Source organism: Mirounga leonina, unplaced genomic scaffold (genome assembly GCF_011800145.1).
Source record: "Mirounga leonina isolate KUSES-001 unplaced genomic scaffold, KU_Mleo_1.0 Mir_150, whole genome shotgun sequence".
Lineage (NCBI taxonomy): Eukaryota > Metazoa > Chordata > Mammalia > Carnivora > Phocidae > Mirounga > Mirounga leonina.
This window is the reverse complement of record NW_023270374.1, coordinates 34,758,480-34,773,758: the sequence shown is the minus strand read 5'-3', so window position 1 is coordinate 34,773,758 and position 15,279 is coordinate 34,758,480. Positions and strand designations below refer to the sequence as shown.

Genomic DNA, 15,279 nt, shown 5'->3' with positions numbered 1-15,279 from the left:
ACACACATACACAGTTTTGGTATCTACACAGAACAAGGCCATCAGCAAACTATTAACACTCTCTCTGGGACTCGGAAACTGTGGGGAAAAGGAGTGAAAGATTTTTATTTTTTACATGAAAAATTTCTGTTTTGATTGAAAACTTTTATTTTTTTTTTAAAGATTTTATTTGTTAGAGAGAGAGAGCGTGGGCGAGAGAGAGTGAGCGAGAGTACAAGCAGGGGGAGCTGCAGGCAGAGGGAGAAGCACGCTCCCTGCTGAGCAAGGAGCCTGATGCGGGACTCGATCCCAGGGCACTGGGATCATGACCTGAGCTGAAGGCAGCTGCTTAAACAACTGAGCCACCCAGGCGTCCCTTGATTGAAAACTTTTAGGGGTGCCTGGGTGGCTCAGTCGTTCAGCGTCTGCCTTCGGCTCAGGTCATGATCCTGGGGTCCTGGGATTGGGCCCTGCATCGGGCTCCCTGCTCGGTGGGAAGCCTGCTTCTCCCTCTCCTGCTCCCCCTGCTTGTGTTCCCTCTCTCGCTGTCTCTCTCTCTGTCAAATAAATAAAAAAAGAAAAGAAAAGAAAACTTTTAAAGAGCACACATAACTTTCATAATCATTGTACATGCTGTCTATCTAGAATTCTAAAATATCAAGAGTGCAAAAGACATTTTCAGACAAAGACTGAGCAAGTTTGCCATTCTGACTCCAAGAACATTCTCCAACAGAAAGGAAACCAAACACAGAAAGTGAGTGAGATTTTGGAATCAACAGTGAGCACAATTAGTAAGTACAGTGTATTGGTAAATTTAAAACACTGATTGAGTGAAACAAAGCTAAGTGGGGAGATAAACACAAATTTGACAATATTACATACTTGACAGTAGGAGTGTCAAGGATGAAAGAGAGATCAGAACTAAAACTTTGCATGGTCCTTATTTATTCAGGATAAGCAGGAATACTGTTTAATTGAGACAATATATCCATGATGCCTATTTAAAACTTTTAAGGTAAAATGACGAAATATAGAAATAGAACACTTAAGTTTCAAACCAGTTAGCATGTTCCTGGGTAGAGAAGTCTAATTATCCAAAAACATTAATCCTCTCCAAATTACTACATAGTTTTAATTAAATTTCAATAAGAATACAAATAGCTTTTTGGGGACAGTGAAATGGCTAAAATTACTTTAAAGTTCACATGGAATGATAAATTCCCCAAAATTTAGCCAAGAAATAGGAAAGAAAATTATTTAAAAATGTAAACAGGGGATTTGTCTTAAGAGATAATAAAAATTTACTTTATAAAGACTTAAGAAAAAGATATGGTTGTAACATAAGAACAGACAAATAGGTCTATGGACTAAAGCAGCGAGTTCAGAAATGGATACAAGAAAGGAACTTATTTATCACAAAGATGGAATTTTTTTTTTTTTTTAAAGATTTTATTTGACAGAGAGAGACACAGCGAGAGACGGAACACAAGCAGGGAGAGTGGGAGAGGGAGAAACAGGCTTCCCGCTGAGCAGGGAGCCCGATGCGGGGCTCGATCCCAGAACTCTGGGATCATGACCTGAGCCGAAGGCAGACGCTGAACGACTGAGCCACCCAGGCGCCCCTTACAAAGATGGAATTTCAATGCAAAACAGAAAAGATGGCTTATTTAATAAATGGTGCTGGCATATCTAGAACAAAGCTTGACCACTACCTCTTTGCTACGGATAAATATAATTCCAAAGGGATTAAAGGTTCAGGATTAAATGATTAAAACCATAAAAGTATTGGAAGCATGTTTAGGAAAATATTTATATAACTTCGAGGTGGGGAAATTATTACTAAACGAGGCAAGAAATCCAGACACTGAAGAAAAAAACAGAAGAAATTTAATAAACAAATAATAAATTAGGAAAAATATTTGCAATACATATAGAATCTTTAATATATAAATATATAAAGAGCTCCTGTAACTTAAGAAAAAAAGCAAAAAATTCCTAAGGAAAAAGTGAAGGAAATTCAGAGAAGAGGAAAACAAAGTGGCCAATTAACATGAAACAATGTTCAATCTCACTAGTAGTAAAGAAAATACAAGGCAAGCACCGATGAGACACCATTTTCTGCCATCAGATTGGTCACAGAATAAAACAGGATAGAGGAAGGGATGGAACGAGGAGGGGAATGGAGAGTGGAGGGAGAGACAAAGGGTAGGGGGGGAAGAAGGGAAAGAACATCTAATATTGGTAAAGATTTAGGGAAATGGAAGTACTATATTTCTGGGAAGGATGTAAATTACTAGAACTCTTTATATAGTAGAATGATATTCTCTATTAAAATGTCAAATACATGTACAACATGTGCATTAATATACAGTATTATTTTTGAAAATGTAACTTACAGAAATAAAAGCACCAGTATAGTCAATGGTGTTACAATACTGTTGTATGGTGACAGATGGTGGCTACACTCGTAGTGAACACAGCATAATTTACAGACTTGTCTAATCATTATGTTATATATCTGAGACTAATGTAACATTATGTGTCCGCTATATGTCAAGTTAAATAAATAAATAAGTAAAAGCACCAGCAGAGAAGGATATGTACATAAAGATATTTAACACAACAATATTTTTAGTGAAAGCAAAACATAACTTGAATATCTGTCAAAGGAGAAATGGCTGAATATATTGTGGACCTCTAGGTCTACAGCCCTGAAGCTACTTAAGAGGGTGCATTAAATTTATACCTACCCAGGATGTATTATTTGGTGGGAAAAATAAAGTACAAAATAAAAGTATGATCCCACTTCCGACAAAACAAATAACCACACATCTACACAAACCCTACATCCATTTCATCCTGAACTTGGAGAAAAGATATATACCAAACTGATTTCAGAAAGATGGAAATGGGAAGTAAGGGGAAAGGAGAGATTGTAACTTCTTCTTTATAACTTCTTCAAATTGTTTAGTTACTATGAGCATATGTATTACTTTAGGGAAAATTAATGAAAACAAAAACAATGACAAGCAGAGAAAAACTCTGCTAAGCTATGTTATATACTACCCATTTATCTTTACATGGGATAGTCAACTCCACTTACTGTCACTTTCTTTTTTGGTCAAAATAGAACGTTTTAGTAGCTGGAAGACAAATTTTTTTAAAAAGCTTCATAGATGGGGAAAAGGGGTACTTTAATTCCTAAGTAACTTACGCTTTTTATTTAAGAAGGGGAAAAATATTACTTAGGAAAAAAAATCATTTCCCATGTTAAAATCCAAAAGCAAGCCTAAAACTTCGGCTTGAAACTGCCCTGTTGAGGTGGTGTGTGGGCTGATTCTGTGCTGTTGACTGTTTTCTATGGCTCGGTGCCCTTGATTGCTTTCCTCCCCACAAACCAATTAAATACACTCCTGGGAGTGAACTGGCTGCTGGGAACCAAAGGCCTACAAACCCCTCATCTCTGCTCACAGGCTCTCTTGGTCTCCAAGCAGATGCTTTGGCTTCTACATCAAATGGGTTCTGGAATCCAGAGAAGTGAAATGGCTTGCTTTTGCAAACCACTCTGACGGGAGGAGGAGAGGAAATGGTTTATCCCAGTGGATGAAATAAAAGAGAAGAGATGAAGAACAGCATTCCCAACAAGCTCTTGAAGGACAGCTACTACACCGAATCTGCCATTTCAGAGTTACGTGCAAGGTACACTCTGGCCTTCCCTGATGGAATGCTCTGCTTTTAACTGTTGTTATTTTATTTCATTGGTAATAAATACTGCATTGAAATAATAATGATACCTCACATTTCTACAGCACTTGATATTTTACAAAGCACTTTAAGATACCTTATCTCATTTCATCTTCACAATGACCCAGGTATCAGATCAGTATCATTCCCACTTACAGGTGAAAATGACTCAGAAAAGTTCAGAATCTTTTTAAGTCATGTGGCAAGTTGGTAACAGAGCTGCAACTCAAACTCTGGTCTCCAAACCCCAAGTCCAGCAGGAAGCTCAGGTATGAAATCACAGGGAGAAAGGGGAACTACAGACAAGCCAATGAATAAAAGTAGGCCCTTGGGAGGAACAGCTCTTCCTGCCCTTTAGGAAAATAACTCTAGTCTAGGAGCAATATTTTATGCCACCCTGGAGAGAAAATTTGCTCATTTACTGGAATAGAGCTGCTGACTATGGGAAGGAAATCCCATGCTCCTGGGTCTGCCCACCCACATCCTACCCAACCTGCAATGCCACTAGACCTCTAAAGCCCAGGAGACAGAGGATGTATCTCTTTTGTCTCTACGGCCTCACGGCCCAGCCCTGGGTCTGGTACAGACTAGAAGCCACTAAGTTTCTACCTCTAGTAGTTTCAAATCCATCTACCTCTTCCATCCACCCCCCCAGTGGTCCTACACAACACCAATCCTCTCTCCCCATGACTACTGCGACTGCCCCTCAATCCACCCCCCACACAGCAAATACCACCCACAAAGGCCTACTGACTAATCATCATCATCAGGCCCCAGACTAATTCTCTGAACCCTTACCTCCACCTCTTCCTCAGTTCCCTTCCCCTCTATGCTTCAGCCACGCTGGCTTCCCTTTAGTCTCTCCAACATTCCACATGCTTTCCCGCCTTGGGCCCTTGCACATGTGTACCTGTCCCTACCTGGATTATTCTTTCCTATAACGCCCTTCTTCCCCACCTCCTACCTTAGCTCTTGGCCTAATGGACACCTCATCTCATTTTAAACATTGCCTCTTCAAACAAGCCTGCCCTGACCACATTCCTGTTTATTCACTTCATAACACCACCATACATCCTAGGCTGTGAACGACCATGAGAAGGATCATGCTTGTTTTATGAAATACTGTCCACCTATCACCTTGCTCAGTGCCTGGCAGATAATGAGGTGCTGAATGAATATTAGCTAAAACTATGTGGAAATGAAGGCTTGATTCAAATGCTACTGTCCCCCTTTCTCAGGCTTTCCATGGCACTGTCCCTCTCTTGGGGCACATAATGACCTGTGTGAGAGTTATCTGAGTCTTTTTTTCCTATCAGACTACAAGCTACTTAGAAGTCTAATTTACCTTGGTATTCCCCATAGCGCCTTGTGTAATGCCTAAACACAAGGGTTCTTCTGAACAGTGGATGAATTCTTGCTCACACACAGGAAAGTACAAAGGAAAGCTACAGCCTCTAACCTACCACAGACAATGGCTTCTCCTACCTAGGGGACTGCAGTACAAGGCATGAGCACCTTTGAGATAGGTAGACTCTGCCCAGAATATTAGAAGTGAAACCTGAAAAGCAGTGGTAGTGTGTGGGTGAGAGGATAGGGGGTGAGGACAGGACAACCATGTACTGCTAAAGGGGAGTTTCTTACACTGGCAGAAACTTTCTGGTGCCAAACTGGAATGTGTGTAAGAGATCTAACAAAGTTCACCTCTGACCTAGCCATGCCTTATTAAAAAATCAGAGACGTGAAACCACTGGGTGATGATTTAAGTGTTTTTCTGTACTGTCTAGTTTTCCTTCCATGAACATGTTCTAATTTCATAATCTGGGAAAAAAAACAAACCACCTCAATAAATGTTATAAAAACAAACCAGCAGAAAATCCAGTGGTGATCTTAGACTGCAGAATCACCCGTCCTTATGTCTCCTTACTAAATTTAGGATTGTAGACTCAGGGTCCTCCAGGGTGGGGCCCCTGCAATTTGTGAGGAACAGTTCCTGTCTTTCGTCAGAAGCCTTGGGCAGGAAGGTGCCAGGAGCGCAAGCTTCAGCAGGGTGTAGCTTTCATTTCTCCCTAATGCAGATGCTGGTAGAGCTCTGAGAATCAGGAAATGGAGGGGAAGTGTGGGGGTAATCAACCAGCTCAAGACCAGGACTCCCATCCACTAGATGCGGATCCATTGCAACTGTTCATTCACCTACCTGTCTTTCCTGATACACTGAGAACTTCACAAGGCCACAGGCTGTCTCCTCATAGCCCCGTTCTCCACCCTCGTGCTTTGTACTAGTCCGCCTTCAGTGTAATTTACTGAAAGGCAGAGACCACGCCTATAAAGTACTAAGCATAATGACTGACCTAGGTCCCTGGGACATAATAAGAACGCATCAGCTACCAATACTTCATTTCTAGAATGCCCTGAAGGTCCATTATTCATTTTGGAAAAGCCAAGTTGAAGAGTAGTAATTTCTTAGAAGATTAAAGAGACTTCTTTTAAATAAAGTTAGGAAATGCCGGCCTCCTCAAGTAAGAGCGAATGCATTTTAATCTGCAGTTCAGAATCCCTCAGCATTGCAGCTGATTGCAGCTTCCAAAGGAACCACTCTTTGAATGAGCGGTGCTCGAAGTTTTCATAAGGCCTTTCTGAAAGATTTCCAGGAGGTAGTGAGCCCAGCCTTGGGTCATGATTAATGACTTGTTTCCAAGAACTTTAGATTTTCCACATCTGTCTCTACTTAGGAATCACTTCTGGCCCCTTGTGAAAACACTCAGCAGTTAATTGGGTGAACTCAGCTTCTTGTCACACTCAGAAAATAACACCTGCCACCAGTTTCTTCCTTAAGTGGCTGGGCCAGCATCCTCCAGTCCCAGGAGAACAGCACCCACTTCTGTTTTTGGTCTGAGCACCTGACTGAATGATAAGAAACGGTGCTAAGGCTTGGCTGAAAGAGCCAGCATGGCAACTCCAAGGGGTTTCAACACTGATCAATTCAGAGATGACCCTACATCCCTCATACAAATGCCAACCTATGACTGAGGGGGCCAGGGCCTGTATACATTGGCTAACATTCTCTTTCTGGAAACCATAAAGTAGCCAATCCCAAGTATATATTTTTGTGCCAAGCAGGTGCACTACAAGCTTTATCCTGTCTCATCCTCGTGGTACCCCTGGAGGTAGGTATAATTGCGACCCCCACTTCACAGAAGAGAAGCAGCCTCTATGAGGTAATCTGTCCGAGACGTCTTCACTAGGAGGTGGTGAGGACAGAGCTCTTACTGCTACCCTCCCCAACTTCTCACTGAACTCTACATAGTCTGAAGCAACAGAGTGTGGACACCCACCAGCCCAGGGGTCACAAATGTAAACGTCCACAGGGGCCAAGGGGCAGGTATGAGACTAGAGATGGTGACAGATGGGCAAGCAAATGGCACAGACAGTAATAAACTGGAGAACACACCTGCTAAAGACATTCAAATTCAAACAAAAATAAAACCCCAAACCATGTATGTACCTTCCTTTCAGAATATCACCTCCTCACCACCATCTTAGGAAGAGGGACCACACATAGCATGTAGCCCAACACAGGGCTTGAACTCATGACCCTGAGATCAAGATCTGAGCTGAGATCAAGAGTTGGACGCTTGGGCGCCTGGGTGGCTCAGTCAGTTAACGACTGCCTTCGGCTCAGGTCATGATCCCAGGGTCCTGGGATCGAGTCCCACATCGGGCTCCCTGCTCTGTGGGGAGCCTGCTTCTCCCTCTCCCACTGCCCCCGCTTTGTTCCCTCTCTCACTGTGTCTCTCTGTCAAATAAATAATAAAAATAAAATTAAAAAAAAAAAGAGTTGGACGCTCAACCAACTGAGCCAACCAGGCTGGGGCCATTTTTTTAATTAGCCGAAGTCTGGAGATCTTGAGGAGCTGGGCTGAGGTGGAGGCTGAAGGCCCACTGCCCATGGGTGGTTCCAGGGCAGCAATGGTCCACTTTCAAAGGGTTGAACTGCTGGAGAAGACCAAAACCCTTGGATACGCCAACGGGCTTTGAGAACCCTCCTGGTAACCATGATCTTCATTCAAGCGGTTTTTAAATACTGCATCTTCCTGAGGGCTGGAGTCTCTGACAGCCTTAAAGATAAAAATCCCTTAAACGGCCAACACCTGAAACCTTGGCAACTCAAAAATCCAAGACTTGACAACATCTTCTGCTTTTCTTTGCACTCTGGCTCCAGCCATGCTGTCCTGAAGCCGCAGAGGCCGTGTCTAGGTGAAATGGAGGAGGAAGGGCAGCAGGGATTTTCCCTTCCTTTCCTCTCTCTTTTTTTGCCAAGCTAGGGACTAGGATGGTGGGCTCTGTTAAAATTGAGTATGCTAGGTCTCCTCTGGACCTGCGTGCCAGGCTTTCTACCAGGTAATGGGGTTATGGTATGGATGAGACAAACTCACGAGAGGGGACACATGGTCTAGGGGAGACCCAGTGAATGAAGTTCTGCCAGTAATTACGTAAGCACAGTTCAGGTGAACACGACGAAGGCGTTCAGTATGATATGGGAACATACCGGAGATTAACCCTCAGTCAGTGGACTTAGGAACAATGACACTGACCACCTTAGGTTATGTAAAAGGCTGAGCATAACGTGGGGTTGAGCACTTTAGAGACACACAATAGTGTTAATTCTTAGTTCTCCTCCCTCCCTATTGTGCACACACACGCACACCACACTGACTTTCTTCAGGAACACCAAACCTTACAAAACTATAAAAACTCAGAAGTAACTTACTGTTGCCTGTTTTATGTCCTCTTTTAATTGTCCTTCTAGGTGCTGGTTTTTAGCCACTCTGGGATACTGAAAACCAAGAGTACTTTGCTCCTCAAGCCCTAAGGATTCTTCTCAAAAGCAAAAGAGATACGGACGGTTCATTTCAAGCTGAATTCTGAAATATAGCGATCATCTAGTTTTGTCCCCTTATTTAGGTACAAAAGAGGAAACTGAGTCCCAGCGAGTGTGGAACACTTGCTCAGGGCCACAAAGTTTCCGTGGGTGGCCCTTTGTTCCTTAAAGCTGAAATCTTTCCTCTTTAACCATGATTTCCCAACTATTTCCACCTGCTAGCAGGGGAGGTGGGTGGCACGCAGCAGCTGCGAGCCATGAGCCACGTACCTCAAACCACAGGAGAATGGTCAGCTCAGGAGCCCACTGGTGAGGGGCCTGGGGCAACAAGGCCTCTCCCTTCCCCTCTGCACAGAATGGCTCCCCTGGTTTAGAATCCTGAGCACAGACCCCAAGAAAGAAAATGCTGAAGTGCTTACTTACATGTTTGTTCTGTTTACTTTCTAGGCATCAGCAGCAAATTTTAAAAAGGAAGCAATAAAAAGACCATGAAGCCAAAGTTAAAGTCTTCGACACTTCTTTCCATCTCAGGAGTCTGCCCAGCTGCTGTGGCAGTGGGGTGCATGAGATAAACTAACTTCAGAAACCCGATCATTTCTGTATCTTACATTTATAATACCAATCTTGTATTTGTGAGGGGAAGATTACAAGGAATTGCCAATTCCAGAGACATTTCTCTCTAGGGTGTCTAAAATTGTTTGTACCTCCTTTGTAATCAGAGAAAAGACTAAAGGTTTTACAAACCTCAATGTCTAAGGAAGGACTTACTTCTTCACCTATCTTTAGGGCAAGGAGCTGCTTTTAAAGCTCTAGCCGATCTGTCAGCGTTCTTGGGGTAAAAAAGTCAAACAGCGTTTGAATGGAGCCCATCTGTGAAACTTGAGTTCAGACTCTAGCCCCAGGCAGTTTCAGACAAAGCCATAATTTTCAGAGCAATAATATATCATAATATAAAAATAGACACTTTGTGACCGACAGGCTGTAAAAAAAAAAGCAATAAATAAATAAAGCCAGCCAAGCTCTCCAGACAGCTCTGCCTCCAAGCCCTGCTCTCCCCGGGGGTGGGGGTGGCGGTGGAGAATAAAGTTCTACTTACAAGAGCAAAGAGTTTCTCCAAAGTCCAGGGCTCCTCAGTCACAAGCGAAGGGAGAATTTAAGAAAGCAGGATTCAAAACGCCTCCCTTTTGAGGGTTGGCGAGATTAGCAGACCAGGCCGGCGGTGCAGTCTGGATTCTTTCTTGCCCTCTCTCCCTCTGTGTGTCTCTAAATGAAATGCACTTCGAGGTTTTAGTGGGTGTTTCCCATGTCTCGGGCCAAGTAAGTCCCCATTTGTTGTAACCCAATGCTCAGCCTGATGATGTCAACCACTCAGCTCCCTTGCTCAGTTTCCACCTCTCTGTCCACGGGGGAGATCCATTTCCTCTGGACAATGAGCCGGGGGGCTGTAACTTCATCCCAGGCCGTCATATTTGCCTAACATCCTTCCTTCAATTTTCAACAGCGCAGCCTTAGTGACAAAAGGCTTCCTATCCACTCACTGGGCCAGGGCTCCTGGCATTACGTCCCTTTGCCTTGTAGTCACTGCTGACTGAGAGCAATCTAGTTTGCTTTGCTGTGTTTTAATTCACTTCTTTGGTGTGTAATACCCTCGTTAGGGTGGAGATCGTTAGCCTCGTTAGGCTCCTGCTCAATTTTCTAAGTCGTTCAATTTCTCCAAGTTTCCTAGGTGCATGCTGGGTACAGTGTATGTTTGTCCTTCACTTAGGGGAGATGACACGTGCCCAAGTGCAAGGCTCAGAAGGAGCACTGGTCTGCTGCCTGGAAAACTCGGTTCTGGTCTCAGTCACACTCCGAACTGAATGAATGGCCTCAAACAAGTCATCTCTCTCCCTCGACCTCGGTTTCCCCATCAATAAAATGATGGTTTTGGGGTCTTCCACTTCTGAAATTCAGTGACTGAGGAGCTTACCAACAAATGCAACATAAAAGTATTTTACTACAAGCTGGCTGACAACATGCTTGAGGGAGGAAGCACCTGACAGGTCAGAAGGCCAATGTCCACAATGCCAGGCTCAGCCTGGTTCCTTCGACTGCCATTGTGGTGGAGCTGAACTGTTTCTCTGGGAGAAAATCCCAAAGAATTCACTGAACAAGGCCTGGGGGACATGGAAAGAGGCAGCACTGCCTTAGGGATTAACGTGGAATAGCAGTGATCAGGAGAGACCATAATAACCTCTTGCATTTGTAGAGTGCTTGCAGGGGAAGACAAATGAAACTTCTGTACTTCTGTGTACAGAGGGAAGCAGTGTGACGTGTATATTGCTTATGAACATCAATTTGGGAACCAGAGATATGGATCTGAATCCTGTGTGACTTCACTTCCCTGAACTTTTTAAAAAAGATTTTATTTATTTATTTGACAGAGAGACAGAGAGATGGAACACAAGCAGGGGGAGTGGGAGGGGGAGAAGCAGGCTTCCCGTGGAGCAGGGAGACCGATGCGGGGCTTGATCCCAAGACCCTGGGATCATGACCTGAGCCGAAGGCAGGCGCTTAAGGACTGAGCCACCCAGGTGCCCCTCTGAACTTTTTTTTTTAACTGTAAAATGGAGTAATAGGGCCTCCCTTTCAGGATTGTGAGAATTGAAGAACACATGCAAGGGAACTGAAAGTATCTGTACATACTTAGTGTTGATAGGTGGTAGCTTCATCGTCATACATAATCTCATCTGATTCTCATTGTAGGAGCATTAGTGCCCAGGGGCTGAATTATTAGTCTGCTGTTCCTGGGTAGGAAAATGAAACACAGAGAAGTGACATGCCCAAGGTCACACAGCTCAAGATTAAAGGGCCAGATTTGGAAACTGAGTCTTTAACTCCTACTTAGGCCAGCACACATACCACACACATGCCAATGCTATTTCTAAATGGAATCATTTCTACTTAGAAAAATGAGCTCAACTTATTGAAACAAATGGGGAAGGGGTAGGTTCAGCCAGGCCAGGGGAGAGGAGAGATAGTCAATCTATTGCCTAAAGGAAACACTACAGGCCACTAGGTAGAGGGGGTACTTACTTGCTTTGCTACCCAAATACCATGTGACCTGAAGGAAGTCTGGGCTTTAGTCACCCCTCCCTCCACAGAGGCAGATCTGATTTGTCTTAAACCTCTTAGATGGGAAGGTGGGATTGGAGTTCTTTTGGGAAAGAAGAAGCTATTTATAGGTGGGCGTGAGGCTGTGGGAGTTTGTGACTTAACAAAAACTTTAATTCTCAGAAATCTTTGATGCTGTAATCAGGAAGGACCAAGCAAACAGACTATACATTAGGAGGGAGTTTGCCAATCTGAAGGCTTTCCCACAAACTGGTGTGGGGCTGTAGTGGAATGAAAAGAACTCCAGCCTGTTAACTCTGAGCCTGTTGTGAGCTCAGAGAGACCTGGGTTTCCTTCCCATCCCTGGACCTTCCAGCACTGGATGACCTTGGCCAAGTTAACTTCTGTGTAAAGTGAGAATAGTAATAGCGCTTACCCTACAAGGTTCTTTGTCTGGATTAAGTGCCTGGCACATACTACAAGTTCAAAAATATTTGAAAAAAAAAAACTTGCAAAAATAAGCGGCAACATCCTAAAGACAATATTTTCTAATTCTGACTCAGTGTCACCATCCTCTTCTCTGATGATGTAACAGTGAATGAATAAAGTCAAGAATGTCAGGAAGCCAGAAGGACCTGTTATTTCTCGAGAATGTCAGGATGAACAAGGAACAAAAAAGCCCACCAAGAACTGTCAGGCGTGTTCTCAGCAGCAACACTCAGCTTGGAGGGACTGGAGGTGGTGGCTGGGGCCATTATCTACTGTGTCCTTTTCCCAGAAGCCCAAGTGGGCATCAGGAAATGAGCTGGGCCCTGGACAGGTCAGTTTGCCAAAATCACTCTTAGTGCTTTGAGATCATGTTTTGTTATTTGAACAAAAATAATAGTAAGGAGCCCATTCATAAAAACAAAGATATTGTTTTCTTCGACCACATATATTTTGTAACACTTGCCTGTAACACTGAGTAAGTGTACATCTGTGACAGAAGCCATGAAGAGAGGACAGCCAACGCCAGGCACTCATTTGGCCTTCTGACCGACGACAGCAGATAGACTCTGTGGCCTGGCGCCATGCTCTGTGCTGAGTACTCTAGACACCACCTTCTAGGACCCTTATAACCATCAGGTGCAGGAGGTTTAATATCCCCTCATATCACGGCAGTGCCGGCGAAGGGGGCTGCTGAGGCTGACCAACCTGCGCGAGGCTGAGCAGAATGAATGACAGAGCCTGGGCTCCTCGCCAGGGCTGCCTGGGGCCCAGCCTGGGTTCTGAATCCCTTCCTCTGCCGCCTTCGAAGGGGTTTCCCTGCAGGAAGGCCGGCAGTTTGTCACAGCCAGCAGCATTGGCTCCATCTGAGGGGAAAGGCAGCTCCGGCTGCTTCTGAGTACAGAGCTGGTCTGAAGGGCCCAGACAGCCCCTCTGCCACAAAGCTGCCCTTCATTCCCACCCCTCACCCCAGTCTGGAAGGGGTCTCTCCCTCTGAAGTTCCTTAGGACTTTATCTGTTCCTCTCTCAAGAAACTTAGCCTTTTCTCCTCGCGGAGGCATATTTATTTCTGGGCAGCTCTTACTTATTCTGCTGCTAGAACTTGAGCTTCTTATGGAAAAGCTCTGTGTTTAATTTATGAGCATTTTGTACATGAGACACTTACTAAAATAAGGAAAGCTATAAATAACGAAAACTTCTAATGGATGTTTGTCATATGCCAGATAATATTCTAATTGCTCTATATAAATTATCTCATTTAACCCCCATGAGGGTCCTATGAGGTAGGTATTACTATCTCCACCTGACAAACGAGGACATTCTAGACATATCAATCACGGAACTTGTTCAGCTGGCAAATGACTGGTATCTGTTCAAAGAAGTATATGAGGAATAAATTCTGGGCACCACTACTGACCTTCTAGTCCAAATAGCTGCTGCAAAATGCAATTAGCTCTTCACCCTATCAAAGGCAAGTTTCAGTTGTCATGCCATTTCAAATTCACTTAATCACTCTGTCACACAACTAGAAGATCCCTATTTTTTTCTGGACATAATTGAGAAGCACACTGATTGAGACTTACAGTTGTAAATATAGATTTTCTTTCCAATTATAATTGGTTATTGTTAAAAAAAAAAAAAAGGAAATATAGAAGAGCAGGAAAAAGGAAGGAAAATCATCCATCATCCTACCACCCAGAAATAACCAATTAACTTCCTGGCATATGGGCCCAAAAGGAACCATACCTACACTGAAAACAATGTTTTGGGGTGCCAGGGTGGCTCAGTTGGCTAAGTGTCCAACTCTTGATTTCAGCTCAGGTCGCGATCTCGGGGTCATGACTTCAAGCCCCGCATTGGCTCCATGCTACACGTGGAGCCTACTTAGAAAAACAACAACAAAAACAATTTTTAAAAATCAGACACATTAAGTCATTTGGGGGCAGAGAGAAATCAATCCTACAAAAGATGCCAAAGAAATGTTTTTTTCTTTTTTTCTGGTTTTGGAATACACCTGGCTGCTTTCTCTACAGGGTTTGATGTTCTGAGGGTCCACCTCCTAGGCCCCCTTGGATGGCTGCTAATGTAGCCAGTGTGTCCAATGGAGAGATGGCAGGAGAAGGGAAGCCTGATCCCAGAGAGTATGTACCTAAAGAATGGGTAGGTTCACAGAATACCTCCCTTCTAGTATGAGACTGGGCGTCCTTATCCTGTCCTTTGAAGGACCCTCAGTCTAACTGAGGGTCAGATGCCCTAAAGCAAAGTGTACCCTTCAGTGTGGTACACAGAGATTCTAGCAGCTTTCCAGGGAGGGCTGAGGCCTATGTGGCAAACAGACAACATTTCCAGAGGAAACAAAGGCCTACCTCCTAAAAGGAGGCTTTTGTTATTGTTTACAATTGGGAAATAAAAAAAAGTATCACAGAGCATTTGAGGAAAACCAACAGCATGACAGAAACTAAAAAAAGAGAAAATGGACTCTTATGGGAAGGAAAATTCAGACAAGTGAAAACCTTTAGAAAGAAAATTCTTATGTCTTCAGAGAGATTCTGAAGATACCATGTCCACAAAACAAAAGAAGTTGACAAAACTGGACTCTTGGGAATTAATAATATGAATAACTGAAATGAACAATTCAGTAGAAAAACTGGAAAATAAAAAAAGGAAATCTTTCAAAATACAGTATAGGGAAAAAAATATTTACAGGATGAAAAAGAATGTTCATATAGAACAATAATCCAGGAAGTTCAACATCAGTCTGAAACTGAATTCCAGAGAAAGAATACAAAGAAAAGTACAACAGGAAATTATCTAAGAAACCATGAGGAAACTTTCCCAGAGTCGAAAGCTGCATCTTTTAAGATTTTATTTATTTATTTGAGAGAGCGAGCGAGCGAGCATGAGCGGGGGGAGGGGTAGAGGGAGAAGCAGACTCCCCACTGAGCAGGGAGCCCAATGCGGAACTTGGTCCCAGGACCCTGGGATCATGACCTGAGCCGAAGGCAGACACTTAACTGACTGAAACACCCAGGAGCCCGAAAAGTTGCATCTTTAAACTGAAAAGTTTATCAGGTGCTAAGGAGAAGGAAAGAGTCTTT

The 15,279-nt window shown here is 43.6% G+C and overlaps 1 protein-coding gene across 5 annotated transcripts in view; it reads right to left on the bottom strand.

Moving 5' to 3' along the window:
* The window catches only part of PKIG (cAMP-dependent protein kinase inhibitor gamma), a 34,072-nt gene extending 22,709 nt beyond the window's left edge, over positions 1-11,363 (bottom strand). For 2 of the 5 annotated variants that reach the window (XM_035006381.1, XM_035006382.1), the window contains exon 1: positions 9,699-9,865. The gene's annotated coding sequence lies outside the window, so the exon portion shown is untranslated. Of the gene's footprint in view, positions 1-9,698; positions 9,976-11,287 lie in introns of those variants that run through there. The other 3 variants (XM_035006378.1, XM_035006379.1, XM_035006377.1) reach the window with 3 other exon arrangements.
* Between the last annotated feature and the right edge of the window lie 3,916 nt (positions 11,364-15,279).